Below are 16,041 nucleotides of genomic sequence, written 5' to 3' on the forward strand. Positions count from 1 at the left end.
GAGAGAGAAAGAGAGAGAAAGAGAGAGTCTTTGTAAATTAAAAATATTTTATAATCTGTTTCAACAGTTATTTACTAAATGTTTATATTTGTAAGTGAACAACTTCTAGGGAGAGAGAGAAAAACAAAAGAAACAAAAAAAAACGTGAAATTTACATTAACCAACCTGGCAACCCTGATCTCTGCCTTGAGCGTTCGTTTAATGTGTAATCCGCTATTCCAGAATAAAATCTTCTCAACCAATCAAATATGCCGGAAAGTTGTTTTTTCATGAAATTTAATGTTGTAAGCGTAAACATATATTTTTATAAAAATATTTAATGTTTCGTTCCTGGATTAGCGGAATACACATCAAATGAAGGCTAATCACGTTTTTTTGTTTATTTTGTTTTTCTCTCTCTCCCTAGTAAATAACTGTGGAAACAGAGTTTAAAATATTTTTAATTAACGAAGACTCTCTCTTTATCTCTCTTTCTCTATATCTGTCTATCTATCTATCTATCTACGGATTACACATTAAACGAACGCTCAAGGCAGAGTAGATATATATATATATAGATAGATAGATAGACAGAGAGAGAGAAAGAGAGAGTCTGCGTTAATTAAAAATATTTTAAAATCTGTTTCCACAGTTATTTACTAAATGTTTCTCTGCCTTGAACGTTCGTTTAATGTGTAATCCGCTAATCCAGAATAAAATCTTCTCAACAAATAATGTTGTAGGAGTAAACATATATTTTTATAAAAATATTTCATGTTTCGTTCCTGGATTAGCGGAATACACATCAAATGAAGGCTAATCACGGTTTTTTGTTTATTTTGTTTTCTCTCTCTCCCTAGTAAATAACTGTGGAAACAGAGTTTAAAATATTTTTAATTAACGAAGACTCTCTCTTTATCTCTCTTTCTCTATCTCTGTCTATATATCTATCTACGGATTACACATTAAACGAACGCTCAAAGCAGAGTAGATAGATAGATAGATAGACAGACAGAGAGAGAGAGAAAGAGAGAGTATTCGTTAATTAAAAATATTTTATAATCTGTTTCCACAGTTATTTACTAAATGTTTATATTTGTAAGTCAACAACTTCTAGGGAGAGAGAGAAAAACAAAAGAAACAAAAAACCGTGTAATTTACATTAGCCAACCTGGCAACCCTGCTCTGCCTTGAGCGTTCGTTTAATGTGTAATCCGCTATTCCAGAATAAAATCTTCTCAACCAATCAAATTTGCCGGAAAGTGTGACACACATAGATAGATAGTTACAAGTGTATTAATATATAGATTCTTTTTTATTAATCCAGTCGCTCTTATCACAACCGGTATAATGTTTCTTTCATATACCTTGTTTTTAGATCATTTTTAGGTCCTGATATTTTGTTATCTTTTCCTGTTCAGCTCTATTAAGGCCAAAATAATTTGGGACTGTGGCATCGATAATAAGCGCAGTTTATTCGGACTTGTTCCATATTACAATATCTGGTTTGATAGCTTTGTGTTTTATGTATCTGCCCGCCTGTATGTCTTTGTCATAGAACATGGTCACTTTTCCATTTGATGCTATTGGTGGTGGTTACTGTTCCCAGATGTTCGTCGTTCATGTTTCTAGATGTTTGTTGCTCTGTCAAGTTGCACCTCTCCACAAATCTTTCAACGGAAGTACTTAATACTTTGTTGTGACAGGCAGTGTAAAGGCCATCTATCAATAAGATTGGACATGCAGACATTAGGTGGCTTGAGCTCTCAATTGCTGCATCGCAAAACCTGCATTGGTCATTTTCTACAGGCCCGACATTTTTTTCTCCATCAAATGGAAGTCTCCCGCTCTTGAGCCATTGGAGTGAAGCATCTTTGTCTATATATTCCTATTTAAGCTCCTCTAGGAACTTTCCTGCTCTTTTATGTTGTTTCCATCCTTGTTTTCTTGTGTCTATCTCGATTTCGGTGTATTTTTTTCTTTTTTTCTTGCAATCTGTGTTGCTGGTTCATCATATACCTTGGCAGTATTTTCCAGTATGTCACCCCCTAAGTTTTTAGCAAGCTTTGTGACTGAGGTTTGTTAGGTAGGCGTTCATGGTGGTCCCTCACTATTTCTATTGACATATCTGTTGAGCTTTTAATATACTGCCCCATGCTTACTATGGTGACTCGATATGCATGGTTTATTTCAGTGAGACCGAGGCCAACCTCTTTTCGTGATAATTATATCCTGACCATACATTGTTTTCGATATATTATTTTATGTAAGGTTAGGAGTTTCCTGGTTTTTCTATTTAACCTATTGATATTGCATTGCGGCCAATTAAAAATACCCAACCCATATGAGATGACAGGGATTGCAAGTTGATCTATGGCAGTTATTTTGTTTTGGGGGCTTAATTCAGATTTGAGTATCTTTTTAAAGCGTGATGTGTATTCTTGTTCCAAGTTATGTCTCATTTTTTCATGCTCCACAGTTACATTCTCCTTTATACCGAGGTACTTATATGTGGCATCCTCTCCTAGATCTTTAATAAAGCCATTATTTAATCAAATATTTTCGGATGTCGTCTTTTTTCCTTTTTTTATTGTGCATTTGGCACATTTGATAAATCAAAACTCCATGCAGACATCCTCTGTGAAAGTCTTTACATTTTCAATCAGAGAGACAAGACAAGCATAGAGTTTTAGTTTTACTTTTTTCCTTCTTTTACTAAGATTGTACCCAGCATCACATTTTTTGAGGAGTTTTCTGAGTGGGTCAATAGTAAGGTAGAAGAGCAGTGGTGACAGACTATCACCTTTAAATATAACTCACTGGACACTGAGATTTGAAGTGTGTATTGTCCCTTCCATGTGGTGTAGTGCAATTGATCTTTGCCACATAGTCATTTTTTAAGGAATGTCCTTATGTTCTCATGGACATTATATATCTCCAAACATCGCAGTATCCAGGAGTGAGGCACACCATCGAATGCCTTTTTATAGTCTATCCAAGACATTGACAGGTAACTTTGACACTTTTTGCAGTCCTCGAGGATGGTTCTGTTGAAGAGAAGTTGGTCCTTTGTACCAAGTTTGTTCCTGGTCCATCCCTTTTTTTTCTTTTTCAAGGTATTTGCCATCGGTCAGGTGTTGATAGATTGCATCTGCAATCATTCCTGTAAGCCACTTGTATGTGGTTGGGAGGCAGCAGATAGGCCTGTATTTATTGGGCAAGTGAGTCTCTTGGGTCTTGGGTATCAGAGTCGTTTTGCCAAGAGGTAACCACTTTGTTGAATATTCCTCGCCACTGACAATATGAGTAAATGCCTGCGCATAATGTTCATGAAGTGCTGTGAGTTTTTTAAGCCAGAAATTTGGAATCTTGTCAACTACTGGGCTTTTAAAGTTGTTAAAGTGAGTGATTTTTTTCTTATAGAATCTTTCGTGATTTTTAGTAGTGGCATATCTTGTTTGCCCTTGACAGACTCTTTAATTGTATGTATCCTCTCCCCCTCTAGGTGTTGTTTGGGGTCCTCATACAGTGGCCTCCAGAATGAATACACTTCTTCCTGTGACGGTGACGAATTAACCTTGATTTCTTCTTGAATTCAATTTTGTATACCATCCTTGGGTTCTTGTCAAACAACCTATTCAATGACTTTGACTCCATTTTCTTTTGTTTATTTTTTTTTTATTTGTGCAGCTTAAGCTTTTATTTCAGCTTGGTTTTCTGCTACATTATCTCTTAGCTGCACTTGGTTATGAAGTGAATAGTCGGTTTTAAGTTTATTCATCTCCTTTTTTAATTTTTCCCCTGGGCTGTCACATAACCGAAAGGCAGATACCTGGGATGTTTCCTTTCTGAGTTTTAAGATTTTCTTTTGTAACCTACTTTTCCAGACTGGTTATTTTGTTTTGGCCTTAAATTCTCCCTATTTTTTCTCATTATTGTGGGGCAAAAGTTTCTTCTGCATATACCATGCTGCCCCAAAAGTAGCATGGTTTATTTTAGTTAATGACGCATTAGTTGGGACAATTTTTGAAGGAGCATCATTCACTTTCGTAACAAGGATCTTGAAGGCTTTGGTACAATTTATTTTCACCAGTCTGGGTCGATCGCCAACAGCCAGACATTGTGCCATTTCTATCCTGTTAGCCAGTTCTTCTTCCAGCTACATCTGGTTTGCATCCAGTGTTATGTATACAGGTGGGGAATTGCGGTGTTGTTTTTGTCCATATTTTAGTTGAGATATTTTCGGGGATGAGCCTTGATGAGAGTTACTGTTGTTTATTGGGCATTGCCCTTCATAACGGATCTCCTCTTTCAATGTTAGGTCTGAGAGGCAATGTCGGGTAGTTGAGGTTAAGTGGGCTTCTGGTGTAATGTCACTGGGAATAGGAACGGGGTTGCTTATTGGGCAGATGTCATATTGAATCATTAAGCGCATATCTCTAATCATACTGGAAATCTGATCTGTAGAGAAAGCATTGTTCTTCGTGAAGTTAAACTTCTGGCATGTGAGTTTTTCTCTTGTAATGCCTTTTTCCCCCTTTTTTTTGTATGAGTTCTCATATGTCTTACTAAATGTGATTTTTGAGAACAAGAATACTCACAAACTTCACACGTATGTTGCTTTACCCCAGTGTGAGTTTGCCTATGTTTCACTAAGGTTGATTTTTCAGAACAACAATATCCACACAGTTCACAAATATGCGGCTTTTCCCCAGTGTGAGTTTTCATATGACTCACTAAATTTGATTTTATAGAAAAAGAATATCCACACACTTCACAAGAATGTGGCTTTTCCCCAGTGTGAGTTCGCATATATTTCACTAATGTTGATTTTTCAGAACAATATCCACACACTTCACAAGTATGTGGCTTTTCTCTTTTTTTTTCCAGTATGAGTTCTCATATGTTTCATTAAATTTGATTTTTCAGAACAACAATATCCACATACTTCACAAGTATGTGGCTTTTCCCCAGTGTGAGTTCTCATATGGCTCTCTAAATTTGATTTTTGAGAACAAGAATAATCACACACTTTACAAGAATGTGGCTTTTCCCCAAGTGTGAGTTCGCATATGTCTTACTAAATCTGACTTTTTAGAACAAGAATACTGGCACACTTCACAAGAATGTGGCTTTTCACCAGTGTGAGTGCTCATGTGTTTCATTAACATTGATTTTTCAGAACAAGAATATCCACACACTTCACAAGTATGTGGCTTTTCCCCAGTGTGAGTTGTCATATGACTTACTAAATGTGATTTTTTAGAACAAGAATATCCACACACTTTACAAGAATGTGGCTTTTCTCCAGTGTGAGTTCTCATATGTATCACTAACGTTGATTTTTCAGAACAACAATATCCACACACTTCACAAGTATGTGGCTTTTCCCCAGTGTGAGTTCTAATATGTTTCACTAAACTTGACTTTTCAGAACAACGATATCCACACACTTCACAAGTATGTGGCTTTTCTCTTAAACTTTTTCTTTTTTCATTTTTCTTAAACATTTTCTTCTAGGGGATGGGACATCCAACCAGATGTCTGACATTTACCCCTATTTTAGTGAATCCAACCAAGAGATCTTTTCAGGATTCTAGCCGTCCCTTTCAGCGCAATCGTTTGTATTTCACTTGCACTTGGTTCACCGGGTATGCTTTCTATGTACTTTTTTTCTCCAGTGTGAGTTCTCATGTTTCACTAAATTTGATTTTTTAGAACAAGAATATCCACACACTTCACAAGTATGTGGCTTTTCCCCAGTGTGTGTTCTCATATGACTCACTAAATATGATTTTTGAGAACAACAATATCCACATACTTTACAAGAATGTGGCTTTTCCCCCGTGTGAGTTCTCATATGTCTTACTAAATCTGATTTTTTAGAACAGGAATACTCACACACTTCACAAGAATGTGGCTTTTCACCAGTGTGAGTGCTCATATGTCCTACTAACTTTGATTTTTCAGAACAAGAATATTCACACACTTCACAAGAATATTGCTTTTCCACAGTGTGAGTTCTCATGTGTCATTAAATGTGATTTGTTATGAGGAGAATATCCACACACTTTACAATAATGTGTTTTTTTTTAGATTTAACTTCAGTAAGTGTAAAGAGATCAAGGGGTTTCATCCTGGAGCTAACACTCTATTTTCTTATGATTTAAATTTGTATTCGAGCGATTACGTTTCTCCTCCCAGAATGTCCACACACATCCCAAGAATGTGTGTTTTCCTTGGGATGCGTTCTTATATGGCTCACGAAATGAACATGATTATCCACACACTTCACAAGAATGTGGTTTTTCTTTAGTGTGAATTCTAAAATGTCTTATTAAGGATCCGCATATGAAGTTATTGTGGCAAACCCCTGTAAAGAGAGACCTTAGACAATCGAGGAGTATGTAGGAGGCATTTGTGAATTCTCATATGTCTTAGGAAGTCTGATTTTTTTTAACAAAAATATTTACACGCTTCACAGTAATGTTTATTCGTGACATTCAAGAATATATCCTCACATTCACAAGAATTTGGTTTTTCTCTTTTTTTAATTATTTTACTTGAAAAGTCTTTTAAGACATCAAGGGGCTCCCTTCTTGAGCTTACACTTGATTTATATCCAAGGGTTCTTTTTAGAATAGATGTTGTTCGCTTTATGGCTTCAATCTGTATTTAATTACAGTTTGGTCTTCCAATTAAGATGAGTTACTTAACAAAATCTGATGCATAAGAACAAAATTTTCAAGTAAAAATACATTACATTTTGTTCTTTCAGTTATTCTTGAGATGAGTTGCTTATCTTTTTTATTTCAATTTTCAAGTTAAAATACATCAATTAGATGTCAAACATTTACGCGCAGTCTTATATATTTATGTCAGGATATATTTTGAAATTGCTGCTTTAAAAATTTATTTTAGTGTGTTAATTTTCTAATATATATATATATATAAATATATATAAATATATATATAAATATATATATATAAATATATATATAAATATATATACATATATATAAATATATATACATATATATATATAAATATATATATAAATATACATATACATAAATATATAAATAAATATATATATATAAATATATATATAAATATATATATATGAATATATATATAAATATATATATAAATATATATAAATAAATATATAAATATATATATATATATAAATATTTATATATATGAATATATATATAAATATATATATATGAATATATATATAAATATATATATAATAATATATACAATAATATATATATATAAATATATATATAAATATATATATGAATATATGTATATAAATATATATATATATATATAAATATATATATGAATATATGTATATATAAATATATGTATATATATAAATATTATATATAAATATATATGGATATATATATATGTATATATATATATATATGGGAGCAAACAGTAAATAAAATATGTTAAAACACTTTGAAATGAGTTAAAAACATATTTTATCTGAAAAGGAAACACTGGATAAATATATATAAATATATATATATATAAATATATATATAAATATATATACATATAAATATATATACATATAAATATAGATACATATAAATATATATATAAATAAATATATATATAAATATATATGTAAATATAGATATATTTAAATATATATATATATAAATAAATATATATAAATATATATATATATTTAAATATAAATATGTATATATATATTTAAATATAAATATATATATATGTAAATATAAATATTTATATATTTAAATATAAATATATATATATTTTTTAATATAAATATATATATATATATATTTAAATATAAATATATATATATTCAAATATAAATATATATATATTTAAATATAAATATATATATATATTTCAATATAAATATATATATATTTCAATATAAATATATATATATATATTTCAATGTAAATATTTAGATTATATATATTTCAATATAAATATATATATATATATATATATATATATATATATATATATATATATATATATATTACAATGCCCAAAAATATTTATTGCATAGAGGTTTTGCCTTAAAGTACATACGAATAACTGATACACGAATATGCAAAATTATCAAAAATATTGACAATATCTTCATAATATATGTTTAATTATGGTCTTAAGTTTGGTTTAAAGAAGATACAGTGAATTCTGTACATTTTAATTTTTATTTATTTATACGGTTTCGTTTTTTGTCTTACATATTTGTCAGTTTCTCAATCCTATTATATATCGTAGGTTTGTTTGAGGAAATCCGTTGACTTCTTATACATCTGAATATAAAAACTATTTGTAAACATAGACTTTTAACATATACATTTAAATGAGTCAGCTTTATTTAAATATCGCTATTTACAAATAGTTGATTTTTACGACCAGGTGGTAATATGCACTTTTTGGGGATGAAAAAGATTTTTGAAAAGTATTTAAGCATACAGGTTTTTGCCTTCAAGCACATACGTATAATTGATATATTGTTATGCAAAATTATCCAAAATATTGACAATATCTTCTTAATATGTGCTCATTCATACTTGGCCGAAACAACAAAGAAAAGATGAGGATAATAGTCTGCAATAAAATAAAATTGATAAATAATACTCATCTCAATAAATTCCAATTAAAATAATATATAACTCAATCCCTACACAAACTAACATCGTGCTGTTATTTTTATATTTATATACTTTTTACACCGCTGGCAAAACTCCTGGTTAAAAGGGAGCAGCCATGCATCAAGTCTTCACTACCAGTACATAGCCTCTCCATCATCAAGACTCCTACAGTGCCTCCACACGGTAACTGGGTACCTTGCAGCCTCAGGCTAAACCTGTAGGAGATCTCGAAGTAGTAGGGGACCACAAAGGCATTATGGCCCACCGATGTGTGGACATGCCCTGGCATACTATCAACCCCTACCCACTGTTTTGTGGGTGCCCTTGGTTGGGCGAAGACTAGAGGAACCAACCCCAAATCAAACACCACTGCCTTGTGGGCTTTATCACAGCAAAAGGCTAAGAGATGGGAACTCTGACTTCAAATCCTACTGCTGTCTTGCAGTTTTCCTTAAAAGGCTATAGAACCTCATCCAGAAAGAAAGGCGTAGTAGCAGACATGATAGGCCGACTGTTTACCTCAGTGAGATTACTTTCAGCCAGAAGCTGCAGCCTCCTCTGCTGTCAGTCATCGCGGGATCACTCCACTGGATATGAGCATTGTAGGTTCATAGGGTGTCTATCTGATGTGCAACAGATACTACACCTAATCTTATCCTTATCCAGAAAGAAAAGGCGTAGTAGGGGGCACGATAGGGTGACTGTCTACCTCAGTGAGATTACTTTCAGCCAGAAGCTGCGGCCTCCTCTGCTGCCAGTTGTCACGGGTTTGCTCGCCTGGAAATGAGTATTTGAGGTTCAGAAGATGCTTATCTGATGCGCAACGGATACTACACCTAAACTGCACAAGCAAGTTAGGAGCCAAAGTGGAAAGTCCTGTACCGAAGGATAAAGCACTGAGGCCCAACTAGTCATCTTCAAGACTGACGGACTGCAAGATGATGATGATGATGATGATGATGATGTTTTAAGATTAAAATGATGTTTTAAAATTGACATTCATAGAGATAGTTTACTTGACGAAATGTAGCATCTCTCTACCTGTTCTAAAAGTACTTTAACGGTGAATGCTCCAACGAACTGCAAGCACTGGTACCCCCTCGGCGTAAAAAAAACCAACAAACCCAACAAGCAGCAAAATCCCACCTCTTCACAGTTGAGATCCCTTGATGTAAGAGAGCCTTCTACTCCATTAGTTTCTTCTCCAGAACCGCTAGATTTTGAAATTCCCTTCCAGGTTCCTGCTTCCTCAAATGTACTGACATGCAGAAGTTCAAGTGTAACATGAACCGACATTTTGCTGTTCAACTCCCACATAGTACTCCTGTAGCTTATGTCCCTGATCGTAGCCCCCGTACATCAAAGTGGCAACAATGTGCCCTGTTTGGGGTGAAAATGTCATATATATATATATATATATATATATATATATATATATATATATATATATATATATATATATATATATGTATATATATATATATTTAAATATCTTTAACAAAGTAATTGCAAACTAAAACTTATTAAAAGAATTACAATATTTTTTAACTGTAATGCAATCCTGATAATGTTATATATTTTTTAATATATATTTTATTGGATTCAAATATAAAAACGTTAGTGTAACAACTGCTGACTAAAATAGTTAATTATTAATAAGATATTTCTAATACATTGTTATTTACTTCATAAACCATTTACATTCACACCAAATAAAGAGCATTGAGACATAAGTGGATGCTATGTGAGAGAGAGGCATACAAATAGAGGCACCGTAAGTAATTAAACTAAATGTAAAAAAATGTTTCCCACTTTTTTTACAATCACCAATGTAAACAGGTTTTTATGTGAAACACTTAACATGCATGCCGCTAGATAAACAGTTTTGTTTTTTCATCCTAATATTTTTGATTTTATAGTTTTTAAAATAAATTTAATAGATAAACAGTTTTGTTTTTCATGCTAATATTTTTTTATTTTCTATATTTAAAAAAAAATTAATAGATAAACAGTTTTGTTTTTTCATCCTAATATTTTTGATTTTATATCTTTTAAAATAAATTTAATAGATAAACAGTTTTGTTTTTTCATCCGAATATTTTTGATTTTATATCTTTTAAAATAAATTTAATAGATAAACAGTTTTTCTTTCATCCTAATATTTTTGATTTTATATCTTTTAAAATAAATTTAATAGATAAAAAGTTGTTTTTTTTATCCTAAAATTTTATCTTTTTGGATTTCCTTTGTTTTTTAAGGATAGATAATAGTTTGTGTGTTGTTTGGAGAGGGTGCATGTATTAATCATACATTCTATTTTTTGTGGTTTTAAATTAAAAAAACAAACACCTTCCGTCATAAGTAATAATTTTTTAATTTAAACTTTATCTTTTTGCTGTTTTAAATTAAAAAAAAAACTCCCTCATTAATAATAACATTAAAATTCAAATTCTATTTTGTGCTGTTTTAAAAAAAAATCACCTCCTCTCATTAGCAATGATGTTATTATTTAGAAAGCTATTCTTACCACAAGAAAGGAGGTCCTTGCTTATTAATTTATACTTTCAACTAACAAATAAATATAAGGAACATTTTCTGTGTTATAACTTATTTACTTTTTTTAAAAATGTTACGTTACGTTACGTTAGAAGAAGAAGAAAAAATGGTTGATACAAAATGGTCATCTCGGAAGTCTCGATAATCGTCCAAAACATTGCAAAAACAAAAAACTCACAGAAAACAAATAAGAATCAGGATGGCAGTTTTTGCAAAATTTTATATCAAACGATTTTTATAATATCTCTTGTTTTTTTTTAAATTATGAATTGAAAGTACAGAATAGTTAACAGCATATGACATCCAATCCCCATCTAAAAAACGTAAGAAACCAAAAACAATCCCCCGTCTCCTTCCCTGCAACGAAAATTTGAAACTGCAAACGATTACAAGTATCATTGACTGCTATCTGGTCATAAAGTGAGTGCTAATTTTACATTAACTTATATAGGAAAGTGATCCCCACTCTAAAATCTGAAATAAGTATTATTAATGTATAAGTTTTTTAGTGGGCATTTTTAACGCTGTATAAACGTAATAGTCAAAAATAAACTCATTTTTTTTTTTTTTTTTAGGGGTTAAACTATGCTGGGTTGGATTGTAAAGACTTACTAATATTGTTTTCTACATTAAGTAATTGCTAATTGATGATAATTGATCATTTTAAGTAAACTTTATAAAAGAAAATGACGCATATTTTAAATATTACATATTGGATGAAACATAAAAATTAAAACGGAATTCTCCAACGATATAATATATTTCTTTAAATCTTAAAACAATGAAATATAAAAAAAAAGTTTTCGTGAGCAGATGTATTAACAAAAAGCTTAATTCAATCAACTTCGAATTAAAATATTATTTTCTCAGAAATCACACAAGTTTTACAAAAATAATCATATTTTTAACAAAAATCTAAATATCACATTGAATAAAATATTTTAAAGATATTTTTTAAATCATACTATTATTATCATATTTATTGGATTGCAAAAACAAAAATAAATGAACTTATTTTGATGTTAAGATTATATTAAAAGTTATAGATTAGATTTTTTAGTGGAAAAAAAAGAAATAAAGATACAAACTTACGTATATTTCCAGGATTTCAATACGAAAAAAACATCGTGATGAATTCGTTTTTCTTTTGTGTTCAAAACACAAAATTTGTTTTGTTTTTTTTTAAGATTTCTTTAGTAAATTGATACAAATTTTGTTTTGTATTTTCAATTCATTAAGAGATAAAATATATGAAAATATAAAAGAATCAAAATTAAAAGATAAAAAAACACGATTTAAACGTGAAATTATTTAAATAGAAAATCAACTGCTAAAGAACAAAGAACTTAAGGTCATAGTAATAACACGGTGAAATCATTATTTCGTTCCTCGAGTAAAAATGTCCCTTTATTATTATAAGTGTGCCGAATTATTTCCCTATCAAGTTTAGATTGTATTTGTCAATGTGTTGGGATTTCTTTATAAAATGTCTTTTCTTTTTTGTATGTCTCATTTATTAAAATAAATAAGATACATGGAGATTTAAAAATCAGGTTTTATTTATTTTTTTTATTATTTTTATTTTTTGTGGGTGGGGGGGGAAGAGTGAACATTTCATTATTATTTGGATTACTCCAACTTTAAAAATCAGGTTTATTCATTTATTTATTATTTGGATTAGTTTTTTGAAGACTGAACATTTCATTATTATTTGAATTAGTCAAACTACTGTTAACATCCAAGTAAGAACTGTAGTCAAAAGAATCAGCAGATTTACCGTTTAGTTGTACAAATAGCCTCGAACCATATAATCACTAAAAGGGACTCTTAAAGGTCAACACCGGTATCGAGCAGAAGTTTGTTTACATGTTTCACAAACGTTAAATGGCTAAAATATAATCACGTAATTATTGAAAATGTGATCATGTGATTATTTTTTTTTTTTTTTTTACCACTTTGTTTAACAAATTTTAAAAAATAATGCAAGGTGAAGTTTTAAAATGATTAAACGTGTTTTATTTTATAATTTAAAATTAAAAACATTGAACAATAAAAATACCATTTTCAGTACTTTGTGCATTGTTGGTACTGTACTGTGCTGAAATGATATTGTTATTTTATTGAAAGCCATTCTTAACATGGGGAGGGTGTTTTGTAACTATTCTGTGATTCCACCATACAATTAAAGAAAAAAAAAAAAAGATATCGTAAAACTTTAAGTAAACCTGAAAAACTATTTAAAAATAGCGCGGTAACAAAAATGCATAAGCACCAAATTTTGGTTTAATTTTACAATAGATATTTTTCTCGGATGCATATGACGGCAGATGGTACCGTGCTATTTTTATATAGTTTTTATTTTCAGTTTGAATTCAAGTTTCACGATTTTTTTTTATTATTATATAAAGTTGTAATGTGGAAGAACAAATTAGTTACAAAACACCTTCACCTCCTCATATTAAGAATGGTTTTCAAAATAATAACGTTATTATTTCAGCTCGGCACCAAAAATACATAAGTATCCAAAATTTCATTTTTATTGCTCAATGTTTTTTCATTTTAAATTATAAAATAAAATGGGAACTTGTACATTTTATTAAAGACATTAAAAATTAAAATAGCGAACAAAAAAGGTTATAGTGTACGTATTCATTATGGTATGAAGTTCTATGGAAAAACTTTCACTTAATTTGGTCAAGTAGTTTTTTTTTAAGCAAAAAAAAAAAAACAATTTGTTATGATACAATACCAATTTTTAAGAAGAAAAGCTATTATTTAAGATGGGAAGGATGTATCGGCACTTTAGACTGAGTCATCTCCCCGTGGCGTGTTCTAAAAAACAAAACACGGCTATCTTCAGCGCGCTGTCATATTAACATGTTTTTTTCCGCTGTAAAAAAAGTAAAAAAAAAAATAAAAAAAACTTCTCTGAATTTTTTTTTCAGAGAACTTCAGTCCATAACGGATACGTACAATGTAACCTTTTTTCGATATTTTCATTTTTTTAATGTGTTGATTAAACTGTACAAGTACCAATAAAAGGTATTTAATCATTTTCATAATTTTGGTAACGAAAAATACCTGTGCACATCATTCAACTTTGTTTGGATGCCCAATTTTCGAGGTGATGGGATAGGGTTCAACCAATTGACACACTAATTCTGCGGTAGTTTTCCAGAGGTTTTCATTCATCAATCATTATCGAAAGACACTTTCAGTTGTTGAAGGCGACAACTCGATGGATTTCTTACGCTTAAGAAATTTATATGTTAAGAGCAAACGTTGGTGGTGTGTACATGCAGATTAGATTGAAATTGAAGTGGATGATAAACGTTGCAATTGAAGTGGATGATAAACGTTGCGATTGAAGTGGATGATAAACGTTGCAATTGAAGTGGATGATAAACGTTGCAATTGAAGTGGATGATAAACGTTGCGATTGAAGTGGATGATAAACGTTGCGATTGAAGTGGATGATAAACTGGTCGAGAGAATTGGCCTTTTTGTGGCGTGTATAGAAACGGGCGATTGGGAAGACAGAAACAAGGACGTCCTTACACTCGTTTGTGAGAGATGAAGAGATACGGACGGAAGGTAGCTGAGAATTAAAGTGGTTTTCTGCTCCAAATGAGACGTAGGACAGGAGTTCTGATTTTGATTATATTATCGGGTTGAGCGCATACGCAGACCCCACACTTAGAAATAGCACGTCCGAGTCGTCCACATTTGAGACGATCGCAAAGGTCAACCTAACCGCAGTGCAATGGAAGGGCCTCACTTTGGGGGAACGACCTAAATGATCACCGTTACCCCTACGTAAGGTAAGTATAAGATTTTTTAAGGCTGTCCACTAGTGTTTTCATATCATACATCCATACTCACCACTGACAATAATCTACAAAATAATTAATATGCTCTATATAATTCTCACTAATATCAGTATATCACAACATTTTATTCACCAATAACAAAATTCATTACAAAAATATTACTATCCTTTAAACTTACAAACACTTTCACAAAATACCTTAATTCTTAAAGAAACTTGTCAAGGTCGTTAACATGTTAACAACATAAATTCATAATCTTTTCAATGAGAACAAATCTGTGGGAACATGATGAGAATTAGCAGCGAACCGGATGCTAACGTCTCCAGCATAAGAGACAAAATGAAAAATCATCTTTTGCACATGGCTCCACACATCGTTTCCATTTGCAAAAAGAAAAATAAGATAACCACAAAAGTATTATCAACAAATGGCAGAGCTCCGCGCCTAAAATAAAGGCCTAAAAATTACAGTCAGTGGGAGCCGATGTGCCCCTATAAAACGAGGCATTTTTAGGGAACGAAAAAAGAAGGAGAAAAACACAGGAGGCGAAGACGCCGCGCTGCTAGTTGTTGATGAAAGTAGTTGCCGCTTTCAGCCCAGCTGCGTCAGTGAACGCACGGACATTCTTCCACCCGACCTAAAGAAATGAAGAAGAAAAAGGAAAGAAGAGGAGATTCGCCCAGCTGCGTCAGTGAACGCACAGGGAGATTCTCCCACCCGACCTAAAGAGAAGAAGAAGAAGAAGAAGAAGAAGAAGAAGAAGAAGAAGAAGAAGAAGAAATAAGGCACCAGTGAACTGAAGCCAACTCCACTCTCACGTTATGGGCCAAGACGCCTTCAATTCTAAACAATGTCTAATTAAAACAAACCAAAGAAAAAAAAGGAGAAAAACATAGGAGGCGAAGACGCCGCGCTGCTAGTTGTTGATGAAAGTAGTCGCCGCTTTCAAGTTAAAAGCCTAGACACATATCACCGAAGTAGCACGACCAGCCACCCACTTACCACCCCCG

At 31.4% G+C, this 16,041-nt stretch overlaps 1 non-coding gene across 1 annotated transcript; it reads right to left on the minus strand.

Moving 5' to 3' along the window:
* Positions 1 to 14,867: 14,867 nt before the first annotated feature.
* LOC145271604 (U1 spliceosomal RNA) lies at positions 14,868 to 15,030 on the minus strand. The gene has a single exon (XR_013866011.1). It is a non-coding gene; the product is annotated as a U1 spliceosomal RNA (small nuclear RNA).
* Positions 15,031 to 16,041: the final 1,011 nt, after the last annotated feature.

This window comes from Euprymna scolopes, chromosome 46 (genome assembly GCF_053919585.1).
Source record: "Euprymna scolopes isolate OS-2025 chromosome 46, ASM5391958v1, whole genome shotgun sequence".
Classification (NCBI taxonomy): domain Eukaryota; kingdom Metazoa; phylum Mollusca; class Cephalopoda; order Sepiida; family Sepiolidae; genus Euprymna; species Euprymna scolopes.